Source organism: Lepisosteus platostomus, chromosome 3 (genome assembly GCF_059453375.1).
Source record: "Lepisosteus platostomus isolate fLepPlt1 chromosome 3, fLepPlt1.hap1, whole genome shotgun sequence".
Lineage (NCBI taxonomy): Eukaryota > Metazoa > Chordata > Actinopteri > Semionotiformes > Lepisosteidae > Lepisosteus > Lepisosteus platostomus.
In genome coordinates this window covers 54,908,392-54,924,104 of record NC_142613.1, presented here as the reverse complement: position 1 = coordinate 54,924,104, position 15,713 = coordinate 54,908,392, and the positions used below count along the sequence as shown (strand labels likewise).

The 15,713-nt window shown below is 37.5% G+C and overlaps 1 protein-coding gene across 1 annotated transcript in view; it reads left to right on the top strand.

Moving 5' to 3' along the window:
* kcns3a (potassium voltage-gated channel, delayed-rectifier, subfamily S, member 3a) overlaps window positions 1-14,354 on the top strand; it is a 31,145-nt gene extending 16,791 nt beyond the window's left edge. The window contains exons 4-5 of the transcript XR_015935444.1: window positions 959-1,010; window positions 14,139-14,354. The gene's annotated coding sequence lies outside the window, so the exon portion shown is untranslated. The remainder of the gene's footprint in view (window positions 1-958; window positions 1,011-14,138) is intronic.
* The last annotated feature ends 1,359 nt before the right edge of the window (window positions 14,355-15,713 follow it).

The window sequence follows — 15,713 nt, the reverse complement described above, 5'->3', positions numbered from 1 at the left end:
CCTATACAGTATGTTGCCTTTTCGGTAATGGCTTACGTTAAATTCTCAGTCATTACTTCAGAGAAACTACCCGTGTCCCCTTTCTCTGCAGTGTGACTGAGTACCTAAGTTGAAGATGAGAATGTTTCTTAACTGTCTGATATGCAATGACCATTAATGCTGCCTTTCCTGGAAGTAGAAGGGCATTTTACCAAGGACAGGAGGCACTTCTTTACGCAAAAGGTTGTGGGAGTGTGGAACAAGCTACACAGCCATGTGCTTGATGCCAGAACCTTAGCTTCCTTCAAGAAACAGCTGCATGAGATCCTTGGATCAATCAATTACCAGGTGACTAACTAACCAATGCGCTGGATGAACCAAAAGGCCTCCTCTTATTTGTAACATTTACAGTATGTTCCTCCACCTCAGGAAGAATTGTGAAGCGCTGTAACTTCATACTTGCCATTGCCTAGATCACCAGCCCTCAAAATAATTTGAACACGGCCACAAATGTGTTGTTCTTGGCCGTTGGCTCTTCTGTGTGGCCTCTTTTTCATGAAATTTTACCGCTCTGCCAAACAAAAAGTATACAGTGTATGGAGCTCCTAATGTCAATGCTGTACCAATATGCAACAGTAAAAAGAGTAAGGATTGATACAGATTTGCTTGAGGGATGACAGTGTAATCGCTTATAGTAAAAATTAATTGTGTGTGTTTTATGTTTTCCACTTTTGTTGTTTAAATTTTGTATTGCCTTAGAGTTTGAGAGAGAGGAAGTGTCCGAGTCATTTCCTTCCCTTGGTTGGGAAAAAGCTTTCTCCTTTTTATTTGCAGTGCATTTAACACTTGATAAGTCTAGTAAATAGGAAGCTAGTTATTTATTTAGTGGATTGCGAAGCTCAGGATTGAAATCTGCCAATAAATAAATTTGTGTAGGATTTATTTTCAAAATAATATACTGTGTGTCTTTCTTGACCAGGTACGGAAGAGCCAGATGACCTCACTGCAAGTTGTGACGATCCATGACTCTGGTCTAAATTCATTAATTAATAAATTATAGACTGTTTGCTTGAAGAAAAGGAACATTTCAGTGTTACGTTTAGTGATTGACCCAGTTAATACAAATACTAGTTTTATTTATTTTTATACTCGGATAATACATGAAAGAGTATATCTTGATTTAAATAGATGAATGCAAGTGCAAAAAATGTATTTATGAAAATAAAAGAAATGTTTATGACATTGTAGAACTTATACATTTTATTAAATGTATATATTTGGCACCGATAGCATCTTGTCTGACTAATTTGTTTGGGAGCAGAAGTAGGAAAGGTAAGGTGACCGTTTCTGTGTCACAGTTTTATTTCAGTTTATGTGAGTGATTTTGAATGTGCTGTTTAAAACCGTTTACTTGGTCTAGAGGAACCCTGGTTATTCTAGTGTTCTGGAGAGCTATAGGCTGGAGAGAAACTTTATCTTTCTAAATTACTGGTAATTTAATACTTGTACCGAACATACACATTATCTCAGAGTCCATTTACTTTATTTTCTGGCACTGGGACCTAGCTGCATCAAACCAGCAGTATTGGCTCATAACAAGATGTTTCTGGTTAGGCAAAGATTTGTTCATCAGAGCTATTCTAACCCTATGTCATTGGCCTAATGCTGGCATCCATTTTGTTGGGCACTCATGTTGATTTCAGTTCAACATTATGTGCTTTAGACAGATATAACTCTAAATAACTAATTTGCCATGCCATTCTATTGCACATAATCACCTAAAAAACTATATAGTCGTAGAAATAAATATATAGTGTCTACAGCCAAGTTTAGATTAAATTGTATATTTATATCAAGTGGTGGCATAGTTGGTGCACTGGTTAGTATTACTGTTGGGGTCCTGGGGTCAATTCTACATTCCCGCTATGCTATCCGCTTGGAGTTTGTATCCCGTGTTCATGTGGATTTCCTTTTGGTGCGCTGGTTTCCTCCCACAGTCCAAAGACATATTGGTAGGTTAATTGGCTTCTGTAAATTGTCCCTGGTGTGAATGTGTGTGACTGTGTCTGTGTGTGTCCTGCGATGGACTAGCATCCTGTCCAGGATGTATCCCACCTTGACCCACTCTGCTTACCTTGGCTCCCCTGCAATCCTGAATTGGATGATGCGGTTAGAAATGGATGGATTTGTGTCAAGGAGAATTTCAAACTCTTACTAAAACAGGGAACTAATTACCATGAAATCAATTATGCCTTACAGTGTCAACGGAGACAACATCATAGCTTCCTTTTTGAACGTACCCAACATCGTTTTCCTGATCTGTAGCTGCTTGTGTTTTTCTATCAGGAGACATGAACATGATCAAAGCAAAATAACAATTTGGGTTGAGTGATCTGCATAATTATTGACTGGAAGACAAAATGTCAAGACAGTACAAGTTTCTCCTGCTGACAAAGCAATCTCCACAGCCTCTCCACCACCTGGAGAGTTGTTGGATAAACAAAGGTGCTAAGAATGTTCTTTGTGTAAAAAATATTTGATCTGAGTTATTGAAAGGAACAAATATGGTACAATTAAAAACAGTAAGGCAAAAAGTATTATGTAAATGAAGTAAGTGATTCTTTCAGTTTTTCATTAATTCAGTGCACCTGAATGGAGTTTAGTATTCCAGTTTCTTTATTTTGGAGATGCCAGTACAATAGAGAGACTTTGATTTCATATTATGTACTTGAACCACCAGCCTCTCCTTTTGTTTGCCTTTTTTAATTAATCTAAGAAAATGAGAGGAGGATAAGGGCTGTTACTTCTTTTCAATCTAGCTGGGACACAACCCAAATAAGAGGGAGGTAACTATCCATCTCATGTATCCTATTCTTAAGTGATATACTGTACCTTAGTTTAGAGTGCAACAGCAGGGCACCACTGCAGCATGTAGATCAAAACCTTTGATGACCTTGGCCAGAAGTCATCACCCAGGTTTCAGATTCAGTAGTTTAAAGTGTATTCTGCTGTTTTGATGTTAAAGTTCTTTTCCCAACAGAAAAGCTAACCAGAATAATCTGATTTTATGGTTTTGTGAACAGAAGGATCCCTGGACATTGAGCTCCATTTCCTAAAATAAATTTATTGATCCTTGTGTAATATTTCTGTCACGATTGTCTTCCCTCCTCTAGAGGGCGCTCCTACCCTTTTGTATTCCCGTTAGATTTAGTTCCTACACCTGTGTCTTTTGACCTTTTTTACAATTTAAGCTTGGCGTCTCCGCTGTTCTGGGCTCAGTATTTGAAGACGGACATCTGAAGGCCCGCCTATCCACTGGGCTCAGGAGAAGCCCGGGGACAAGGTCTTTTCCCCAGGCATCCTGACCATCTGAGTCCGGGGCTCAGAGCGCCTTGCTCATTTATGGTTTTACCTTCCATGTTCCTGTATCCCTTTTCCCTGTGTTCGTTTGGATGGATCTCCCAGTACCTGGACCTTGGACTGTGACCTGATTCCTCTTTTTGGACATCCCTCTGGACTAGATCGCTACGCCCCCCAAGCACCAGATCACTCCCGTCACCGCCCCCCTGTCTGTCATCCTGTCCTAATCCTCACCATGTCTTCCCTATGGTCCTTCTCCAGCCACTTCCAGATTATACCGTCTGCATAGGGTCTTTACTACACAATTCACAGGAGTCAGGACTGGGTCCCATGACAATTTCAAATGCGCATAATCAGCAGTTTGGTTATAAGGCAATGGATATGCTTAAGTCTTAAAATGAAATGAGTAGATCTGTCTTTCCCATTAGCTCAGCAAGAATGTATGTAAAGTAGTACATTCTAATGTATTTTATATACTGTACATTACATCAAATAGCCATAAAGTCACTGAAGATGGTACAAGACAATAAACTGATTTTATGTGTGTGTTTTCAAGCAGATGTCTTATTGTAAATTCCACATCTTCCAAACATTTATCCAGCATGTCTAAAAAATCTCACTTTTTGATACTTAAAATTTATGAATGCCATAAATTTACACGGAGAGTCTTCCAAGAGCTTAACAAAGCAAATTGAACATTGCTGCTACTGTATGTAGTGATTGCAACAACTTACAGTAAAATGTTCTTTTAAAGTGAAACATCAGAAAAGCTTTCAGATAATCAATATTGTATTTTAGAGCAATACACAAATCATGCCAAGCATTAGTCACTGCTGCCTGCTTTCAGACCCAAATAAGTCTTAAAATTAGTTTGAGTAAAACTCAAAGTCACATACTTCAGACCCCTGATCACTTTCTCCCCACTATGACCAGTGAACAAGAGTTTATATTATATTTTATATTTTATATAAATGTATATACTGTATATAAATGTTATATTTCTATAATTTATATATACTATATCTTTATATACTTCAGTTTAGTGCTTAAAGCAAGTAACATTCTTCCAAAATATTAGGAGTTATTTTTTATATTCATTGGTGCTGTCAGAAAATCTTCAAAGGCATTGTTTAAAGAAAAGGATTATTTGAAATAGCAGAATTAATGCATGACACACCAATCCACCCCAGGGCCTCTGACGATAAGAAGGTTAGTGTTATTACTTTTCAATTTCATGGTTCTAGCCTGGGATATACAGTACAGTATCATTTGCCAGCTATGACCAGGATTCTCCCAGGCTGTGGTTCATTGTTGGTCTGATGGTTCCAGGGTAGGACAGGCTTGAATCAGCTGGTGAAAAGAGCAGCAGATCCATTGGGGTTTGCCAGACACCTGCAACTATCACTAGTAACTCTCTAACAAGGTACTGCAGCACAGAGTGCATCAAACAACAAGTACAGTACCCCTGCCAGTGAGCTCTGTCAGCTGAGATCTTTATTCTCACAGTGTTGCACAGCATACTAAGCAGTAAGGCGAGCTGATTCAGTATGAGTGAAGTGTTTAAAGTGGAAAATAACTGGTGATTCTGGGTTTAAAGAATGGACAAGTAAGACTACAAATGGGTCACAGCTTAGAAACTTTAAAGGAAACTTTAAAAAGTTATTTTCTTTATTTTCCTGAAAAAGTTGAAAGCATTGGACGCATTGGAAACATTCATGTAAACGTCATGTAACCTGATGTTATACATATGCCAAGAAATGTTTTAAAAATAAATTAAATTAAGCAAGTAGGTTGACTTCATAATGGTGAAAATGATTTCTCTGGCATTTGCAAATGAAAAGTAAAGTTAGCAGTGCAAAGGAAGATGAAAGCCAGAGAAAAGTAAAAAACAGGAGGAGAGGAGGGGTTGCAAGGCAGAATTCCAGGCTTAACAGGGAAAATGGATGAGGTGGGAGATACAGTATGTTGGATCTCTATTCCATGGAACAAAGCAGGATGAGGTTGCTTCAGGCCCACATTAGATCTTGCGCAATTACAACATAATCTGAACACACAGGTAGGAGAGTCAGGCCCTGCATGTCTGTCATGTTCATCTCCAGCCTCCCTGAGACTCATTCACACAGGACACAAGATAGAAGTGACACTGGGACAGCTCAGAGGGTGTTATGACAAGGCTATGCTATGCCAGGCCATACTGTAACACTGAAAGATAAGTGTCATAGAGTCAATAACATTGTGATCACCATGACCAGTATCTGCAACTAATGTGATTGAAGCAATTCTGAGACGATACATTTTCACATCATGAGAAAATGGATTTAAATGTTTTCATGACACGAAGGAAACATTTGGCAAAGGTATTTACTGATTAAGAAGGAAGCTAGGCTGCAAATGATATGTAGGTAATCAGTATAATCATAGCATTTCTCAATTTGTTCTCCTACAGTAGATATGGAGAACATTTGCTCCAAATCTAGAATGAGATCTTCGCTTCAACTCAGCAATGTGTTTCCATCCATCCATTCACCATTTTCTCACATTCTGACAGCAAATATTATCTGCTAGGGAGTTTAAATGAAAAAGAAGGCTAATTAGTAAAAAATGAAAAATAATTTATTATAACAAGTAAGCAGTGTAAACAGCTGTGTGAACTCAGGACTCTGCAGTTCTTGCATGAGATCAAAAGAAAGTTTCCAAATCACTGAAGGCCAGTCTTAGCCAGTCTAGCTCATTAACATTACTCTGAGGATTTCATCCAACCATTTCTTAAAAGAAAAAGCCACAAATCTTTGTGTAAAAAAGTGACTCCTGATCGCAGTTTTTCCTCAGGGCTTCCACTTGTGTTCCCTGATTTGTGTTTCATTTTTAATTCTGAAGACGTCCATTGCATTTACCTCCTTTTGAGGATTGTAATTTAGATCCAATCACAACCTCTTAGCACAGAATAGAGAAAACCTACTGTAGTTCTTTTTGCCTGTAATTCAGTGAATGAGAGCAATCGTACACAATATTTAGGACTTAAAAATATTTTCAAATAAAACACCTCTCTTCATACTAGGATTGCTTTTTAAGCAATCTATGGAGTACATAAGAGAAAGGTATTCAACATTGTCAGCATTTAAGATACCTTTTTTACAAAACAATTGTAAACATTGTTGAGAAGAAAGGGCATTAAAAGCTAAAATGGATTGCTGGAAGAATGAAGTGTCAGCTTGAGAATAGTGTCATCCATGTTACCTGTTTGCTGTATTCAGTTACAGAAGAAGGAGACACAATCTGCATATAATTCACAATGAATTTAAGAATAAGCCACCTTGTTAATTGTCAAAGAGAATTGTCTCACAATCAGTTTAAAGGGCATCTGTGATCATAAATAAAAACTAAAACACCTAGCTAATAATATTCTGAATTATGTCTTATAAGTACATTGCACACTTTTAATGTTGCATTCCTTTATTTAAATTATTTAGTTTTAGCAATATATTCTAACATTGTTTTCCATTTCTTTGTAATGGATTTTCTTTTCATTTTTCTATTTCATTGTTTTTGCTCCTACCTGAGTAGTGAATTAAATTTCTAAATTAGACATATATAGTATTTTTCTTAAGGTCTTTTACTGTTGATTATTCAACACTTTAATTCAGATTACTGTGAGCCTGAGAGCCTAAGCCTACTAAGAGCCAGGTCAGCATGGCAATTGGTATTACAATTATGCAGTTAAACCCACTATACTGGATAACTGAGAGCTCAGGTGGAACAAGACTCAGAAGATTTTTTTAGCTTTGGCTTTGCTAGTGAACCAGTGTTTTGTGATGTGTAATGCACTCCGTTGCACTGCCAGAGATAAAAGATCGAATCGTCTTAATGCTTCTGAAAAACAAGAGCACAATGGTTAATAGGATATTTAAGTAAAAATGACAAACTATCCCACTCTGTATTTCCACTTTGACAGAAGCATTTGTATAGCAAGGGTGTGCTGACATTTATCCATCACTGGGATAATACTGGGAAACCCTTTACAACATGCAGTTGTGAAGCAATCTACTGCTTTTATTAAGCAATATGGGTAACCCTGGAGGTCTAAGCTGTAATGAACTAAATACACAAGACAGCACAGAGCAGTGATCCATTACCAGGGAGAAGGCTGTAAAACTGAAAGATCAGCAAAGGCTGTGAAAAACAGCTGTCTGTTACAGTGGGGAAATGCAAAGCAACTGGAGTGTGTAGTGTGCTGTCTTATGAAATGGGTAATTTCTCAAAGTAATTGGAACTAGAGAACAGAGTGTAAGACGAACGCTTCATTCCATATTTTTTCTTTATTTAATTTTGCAAAAGCATAATACAGTGTATTAGTAAAATGTGGAAAGTGCTCGTGCATCGGGTACTTAGTATGTAAAAAAAATCAATTTGCAGTAAAGATCTTGAGATTCATTGATTTACTGTATGTTCTTATCTAGTGACCACTGGCAGAAGGTACAGAATGGTCCCTTGAAGAGAATCACAGTGCTATTGAAGGTCATACAGTACATCATACCATCATCTGTTCATCTCCTAAACTTGACTGGGAGAAAATGGGTGGCATGTCAAATTTCTGTCCTGGTTCTGAATTATATATCACCATAGAGGGTATATCTACTGATTATATTAAGCAATATGAGTAACCCTGGAGGTCTGTATAATGAACTAAATAGACAAGACAGTGTTAATTGTGCAGACACCCTGCTCATTGGCACCAACAAGCTCCAGTCCAGAACCATGCCTGAAACTAAAGTCATGTTTCTCTAGTCCCCCACAACTGAAGTTTTCTCATAACAACCATTGGAGACCTTGTTTTATCAAACCAAACTCTGTACTGAGATATCCGTAGCTGATAGTCTGCATTTATAATGTATAACACAATTCTCTTCATTACCATTACTTATTGAGACAATTATTTATCTTCCTTTCACAAAAGTTCTAAACATTTATCATTAAATGGGAAGTAACTGGAAAATGGCACTAGAAAATTGTACTTAATAAATATTAAAATAAAATGCAAACTGCTTTCCTTACCGAAAGAAAGGAAAAAAATATTTGTCTAATTAATGCATTTAAATAAAAATAGTCATGTGTTAAAAGAATGAATGGTGATGTTTTAGTTTGCCTTCTAAACAGTGCTAGCAACAACACATTTAGGAAAAAAGTTGATAGAATAAGTGTTTTGTAAAAGCTACAATCTCAAACAAATAATAATTGCCAAAAGCTAAACTTCAAAATGAATTGGTGCATATTTTCAGTGTTTTGGTTAATGGTAGCTACTATTCATCCCATGATCCTTCCAATATGTTTTAAAAGAACAGTTTTATAGATTTTTTTTAACTGATGAGGATAGAGATAAGCTGATAGGATAAAGAGCTGTCTCTTAAAGAGACAATTTGCATCTTCTTTTTCCTGTTTATTTCTTATTTAGAGCTCCAATTTGTATAGTAATTTTCATTACAAGTGGATTCTGAAAAGACAGCTCAAGACTTATTTATTCACAATTGATACAAACAACACAGAAAAGGGCCTCTGCCTTTTCTCAGTAAAATCTAAGAGGTTACCAATTCAAACAATTAATATGCAAGATGTAAAAGTATTATTTCAGGATGCCTCAATGTTAAATCTATTGTATTACTAGTTTATGTGTGAATTTGTTTCACAAATTTTCTAAAGAGATACTTGTGGTGACTTCCTTCAAAAGCATCAATATAGTTTAGTTAGTGTCCATTAGAAGTAAAAAAAAAAACATCTGTGGGACAGAGATAATCAGTCCTGTGCATTGTACCAAGCAGATGATGTGTATGGGACCTGATAGGACTGAAGCCTGTGGCACAAGTCATTAAAAAAAGGGGTTCTTTCACCCCTAAAGCCATTGCCACATTTCGCCTAGTGAGCCATTGCTGCAATCTTCATTTTCCATTTGATGTTTGTGAACTGCAGTGCTTGTCTTTTCAGTAGATCTGTATATCTTTGTACAGTGTCATGTTATTTGAATTGCTCAGTGTTTGTTGTTTACTGAGATTTGCGTTTAAGTATCTGTTTACAGCAGACATGTTTTAATACACTACAGGTACTGTATCTGCAAAACACAGCCTGAGATTAATTAAAGTAAGTGGGGGGACCTGACCCAAGCTTGCAAAAAAATCCTCAAAGGCATGTGCAGTGTTTACCCAATGGTCTAATTCATATTGAGCAGTGAATTACAAACCAGAGGACAGAAGTAGAAACTACAGTCAGTGCATTTAAAACAGAACAGGAGGCACTTCTTTACTCTTAGATAACGAAACCATGTTGTTGAATGCCAATACTCTAAGATCCTCTGACCAATTACTTACTAGTTACCGAGTTGGTTAGATGAATGGCCTCCTCTTTTGTGCAACTGTTCTTATGCCCTTATATCACAGTGCATATTATAGTGTTCTGTTAATTAAACACTGGACATTGCAAATCAGCTCTTCAGCAGATTAATTTATTGTTAATTACCTTTATTATATGATTTATATAATTCATTTAAATAATTGCTGGAATGTTTTGGAAGATCCAGTATTTGTGTGATGCAGTTTATATGCTGATCCATATCTATCACTTTTTCTTTCTCCATATCTACTGTATGACCAACACACAACCTATGACCAATCTCATATCTTTTATGATTTGAGACAATATTTTTTTTGTTTTACTTTCTATTAAAACTCCAAAAACATATTTTGGTGGTCCTTCCTGTTCATTTTCTGAGACTTCACTTTAATATGATAAATTATTCTAATACATTTGTATGTGCTTAAAGAGGTTGCTATCAGGGGAGATGGTTCTGACTTCCATGAAATGCGTAGGTAAAGACCCTATGCGAGACTGTATGATCCGGAAGTGACTGGAGTAGGACAGACACAGCAGGATCAGGTCGGGTAGAAACACAGGGGGTGGTGATGGCAGTGATCTGGTGCATGGGGGGAGTGCAGGCCAATGAGTCCGAAAGGAAGTCCAAGGAAGTCCTCCGAGCCCCGGGCTTAGTAGGTCAGGACGCCGTGATGAAGCCTACTGTATACCCTCGGGCCACTCCTGTGCCCTGTGGTAGGTGGGCTTCCGGGTGGCGTCCGTCTTCCAAAGCTGAGCCCGGAACTGCGGAGATGCCGGGTTTAAATTGGGAAAAGGGAATAAGAAACAGCTGGGACAAATAAAACTGGGAACACAACAACAAAAGGTAGGAGCGCCCTCAAGAGGAGGGATGACAACTGTGACAGTTGCTTTTCTAAACTGAATGAATTACTGATTTTATTTTCACACTTGTATGTGTAGAATGATTGTTTTTAATCTTAATTTCAACAACTGGTTTCACACATTCCTCTTAGGTGCTGTCTAGTGCTTGCCTGAGAAACTTCATTTGTACTGAAAATGGACCATTTCACTTCCCAACGCCTGTCGCTTTCTTTAACCTTGTGGTGAAATATATCAACCCCGATTTCTAGACAGTGTTCTTCACACTCAGAAAATGTTTATTAATTTCAGGGTCCATTAGCTTCTCACAAAATATATAGTGACATCTGCTTCACCATCTGCCTCTTGGATCTCCTCTGTCGTGAGTGACGATGTTGAATGTACAAGCCACAGAAGCTGACAAGGCATGTTTGTCAATATTGGGGAAACTGAAAAAGGCTGCTGTTTCACACCTTTCCATTATTATTGATCACTTTTTTTCCCTAAGCGGAGAGTTGTCTTTGGTTCAATTGAATGTATCAACCTGCCGCGTATTTGCCTACAAGATGAACTTGTGTGCAAGAGTAATTGCCTGCATGGAATAGTACTTTTTTTTTCATTTTTCAAGAGATATGGCTGTAATGCTGTGCAAAATTATACTGCTGCTGCTATGAAAATAATTCTGAAAGTGCCACGGCTGTTCTAAACCCCCATCTTAGAAACATTTACCCTTTCCAGGATTATGGGATTCACTTGTTAAATGTTCTAGCTGAATTTTTTGTGCACTGGAGCTATGATGATTTGCAAACAGCAAATGGACTCCAGTACAAGCAGTGTTTTGCTTTGAATTCAGTATACAATATTCATCTCTTTTAATCATGATGCATTTGCAAAGAAAGTTGCAATTGTTTGCTTCAAACACTGAACAAAAAACAAAGTCGACTGAAGGAATTGTAAAGTATTTACTCAACAGTAAGATTAATCACAGTAGACCTCACAGTTCTCTTCTGGAGTTTAAGGTAGGTACTTTTTAATTAGCTTTAGTAAGCTAATTAAAACAGCCCAGAGTCCTTAAAAAACCATGTGCTGTTATAAAACATGCTAATGTTTTAAGTCAAATCCTAAGGATTTCAGATTAAATTGGAGCTCAAACCCCGATAAAAAAGTTTTTTTAGCATGATCACTACAAAGCACCAGTAGCACTCAGTTAATTCTTTGAAAATAGGGCTCTGAGAATCTGTAACAAGCTATCTAGCCTTGTTGTTAAAACCAAAACAATAAACCATTGCTTCTTCCAGGAAATGGCTGAGAAAGGGCCTCAGATCTATTAGTTATTGTGAACTTTCCTACTAGTTACTAGGAACCAGATGAGATAGATGGGATAAGTGCCCTCCTCTCGTTTCTAACATTTCTTATGTTTCATATGTGCAATACATGCATTTTGATTTAATTACTCTACATTTCATACATGCTCCATTAGGCTGCTAATGCTTTGATGTTTGGCTGGGGCACGTCTGCACAAATCAGAACAACTGTTAATTAACAAAAGGGAAAGAGCAATTTCAATCATTTTTAAAAGATAATCTGGTCTTTCAATATAGTATAATTATTGTATATATTAATTAATTATTGTATATGTGGTGCCATATTGCTAAATAATTCAACGTTTGGTGAATTAATTTATCTTAGTTCTGAAAATCTGTGCTCCAAAGTGGAGTAATGGAGCCTGGTGGCACCATTCTGAAGTATCTGGAAGATACCACTTGCTTTAGATATTTACCAATCTTCACATTCATAGAGACTAACATTGAATATACATTTTCAGTGTATGCAGATCTGTTTTTGAAATACTTTTCTAAAATGTGGCATTGTGATAGTCTAAAATTAGTTTGAAATTAAATTTCCACTATGAAATTTAGTCTTCATTCTCATATGGATTGTTATAGAAAACATTTCACACTTGTTTAAATATATTTAAGATTTATTTTTATAATGACAACAGTTTAAATTAAAAGTTGCATTGTCATTACAGCAATGTCCTGTTTAATTATTGATCTAGCACAAAGACAAAAGGTTGTGCATAGCTGTCATTTACAATTACCCGTTGAGGAATCTTGACTAATTCATTTTGATCTCTAACAGTCAGTAATGGGATCAAATAAAATCTGCTTTGAATGACAAGGATAATTGCACCTTTACAGCAAAAAAAGCTATACTATTTTTTTCTTTATATTTTACATTAAAAATGTTCATATTGGAGACTTCAGCAGAAGCCATATTTCAGTGAAATGTTGCAAGATACTGAAAGGCCTTTTTGCGCTTTTTACATAAGAAATTGTTTGTAAAGTGTAAAGCTTCAACTGCAGAATTAGCCAATCTGTTGAAAATGACAAATTATTTTAACACGGATTGTTTCCATGCAGATTTTTCTATGAAGATAGTTTGTAACAAGAAATTCCATCAGAATGATTCCCAAATGTTCACAAATATTCCCAACTATTCCCAAATACTCCTAAATTTAGTGTTCTGAAAAGCTTTCTAAGGAATGTTGAGAGCAGATATCTGATGGTACAGAAACATAGTGTGATGTACTTTGTTTGGTATCACGTGGGAGTTCCTTAGTATCCTGGTGTCTGTTTTTTGTTTTTAAATCGCTAAAGCATACAAACCTCTAAGAACTTTCATAAGCAAAGTACTGCATATTATGCATTGAAGACCCACTAGCATGTCTCTGCCATCTTTTTAATCTTGACCCTTTGGTTGTAAGCTGTTCACACTGTTCATGCTGCTAAGATCATTGCTGCAAAAATGTCTTTTGAGTGCTGTCCTTCTACTTTTTTACAGCCTAATTTAAGTAGCCAGTGTGACTTTTTTTTCATTTGAATTTTAGTTAAACCACTATACTGTATTTTTGCTGTTTTTGGGCCCATGATGGATAAGGATCACACAGATATTTAAAGATGATCACAGTGCTCACTCTAGATATGGGACAATACTGTATATGTACGGAAGAATGAATTGGATTATCTGGGATGCTTACATCTACATGGACGTGTAGTTCCCCCTCCTACAATAGGATGTTCACCTTGAAGGAATTGTTCATTATAGTGACATTTTGTTGTTTATAAGCAAATTGTTATACATTTGCACTCTTCATTTTATCAAAAACTTGTAAATTGGCTGTACATTTTTGTTTGCCCAGATTTGTATTTGAACTGCTCTATTTTACCATAAGATGGCAATCTAACTGAAGATGTTTCTGAAATATATCCATTGAGAATTTATTAATGTTATTTTTATGTTTATAAATGGGAACAAATATGCAGCTATTATTTGGGTTATTTATCATCGATTACTATTTTTGTAGGCCAAAAGGGTATGACGCATAATGTCATCATATTCATGTTCAGATATTGGAGATTTCCATAAATTAGCTTTTCAGACTACGCTACAGATGGGCACTGCGAAGTGATGCACTGTGGACAGTAGCACATCAGCTGATGATGGAACCTGCGGAGGTCTGGAAAGCGGCTGCGAATTTCTGCTCTCGCTTATTCTCATTGGTTTCCTGATCGTCTCCCCAGGGTTTCTGAGAAGAGAACAAGCAGCTTGTGACAGAGGTGACGAATAGGCTGACTGTTGGAAAAGCCCCAAGCATTAATGGACTAGCTGTGGAGTTTTACAAGACTCAGTGGCTTCAGATTGAAGGAGATCTGCTTGCTGTGATCATTGAGTTCATTAAAGGACAATGAACTGCCATCATCTAGTATTTACTTTGCTACCAAAAAATAAAAGCTCTGTCTCTGCCAACTGAGAACTGTTGCTTTAAAGAATACGTTTATTTAACAATATATGGCAGTCTAATCAATACAAGAGTAAATATAAATCAATCTGTCATGATACAAATCACAAATCAGTCACTCAGGGATTACAAGAGCTACTTCTCCAGTTACTGGAGAAAGTTTTGGACAGAGTTTTGTCACAGTCTCTTTACAGTAAGTTTTTTTTACCTTCAGTGGCTTGGCATGAACAGCGGTGACCACAATCATGTGATTATTGTTGCTAAGCTGCCAGGACCTTTGAGAGCAGGTCCAAAATGCTGTACAACACCATTTATCACATCAGCATTGATGGTGATTGGTCGTGATGTTGTTGCCAGGTGTAGCGGCGAGGCTTATTAATAAGAAAGAATTAAGTGTTCTGAGCCTTCCCAAATGAGGCCCCATTTCTCTGTTCATCTCTGTGGTGCAGCCACAGAGAAACTATTCATGCAGGCTGATTTAAGGTTTCTTTTGATAAGGTTTCCTAGGACAGCTCCCAAAGGGGGATGCACTTAGCTAAGCCTGGCTATCATGATCAATGGTCATCCATTGGCGCCTATCTGTCTAGGGAGCGTCAGATGGACATCTGGACTGCATTCCTAAGTGTCAGGAGTAAGTGACTCATATCTAAGCTTGATCAACCAATCAGGGACTGGTAGGGCCGAGTAACCCACGTGGGACTCTGATGCCCATGGAACTTTCAGCCAATCAACGAGCTGAAGTTCTTCCAGGTAAAAACAGGCAACAAAGAGAGCCTAGGAGATTCAGTAAGATTCAGTAGACTTCTGAGACTATTCTAAAGGGAATTCAAAGGAGAATTCCAGGGCAGGACGGCCCAGGAGCAGAAGGCTCCCAAGGGCAGGACATTCTCGCAGCGCGCCTCCTGATCATCCTGAGACTCAGCCCGGACAACCATGGAACGGCCAGTGTGTCCGAGTGCCAGAACTTTCCTTTGTTCTGAGAGTCGAGAGCGGAGGTTGCCAGAGAGTAACCAGAGGATCCACCTGAGGTTAGCATCAGCAGCAGGCCTCGTGAACAGGTCGGAACTGTGGAAAGCTGAATCACTATTCAGAACTAGCTCTTCATCAGGAACGAACTGGTCCTCTTCCAGCCTGGCACCGAGCCAGAGAGCGCGGATTGGACAGCAACAGCCTGCAACTGTTTCTTTGTGCCCGCAGGAGATCTGAATCCCCAGAGATTGGATGAGTATTCAACTTCAATGCATTGCAGCTCGAGAATTCAATTGTTATCCAAACCAGTTGATATCAATTTAATTCCTAAGAGTTATGTACTTGTTTTGAGTATCTAATGTAGAAGTTATAACCAAGTTCATTTACG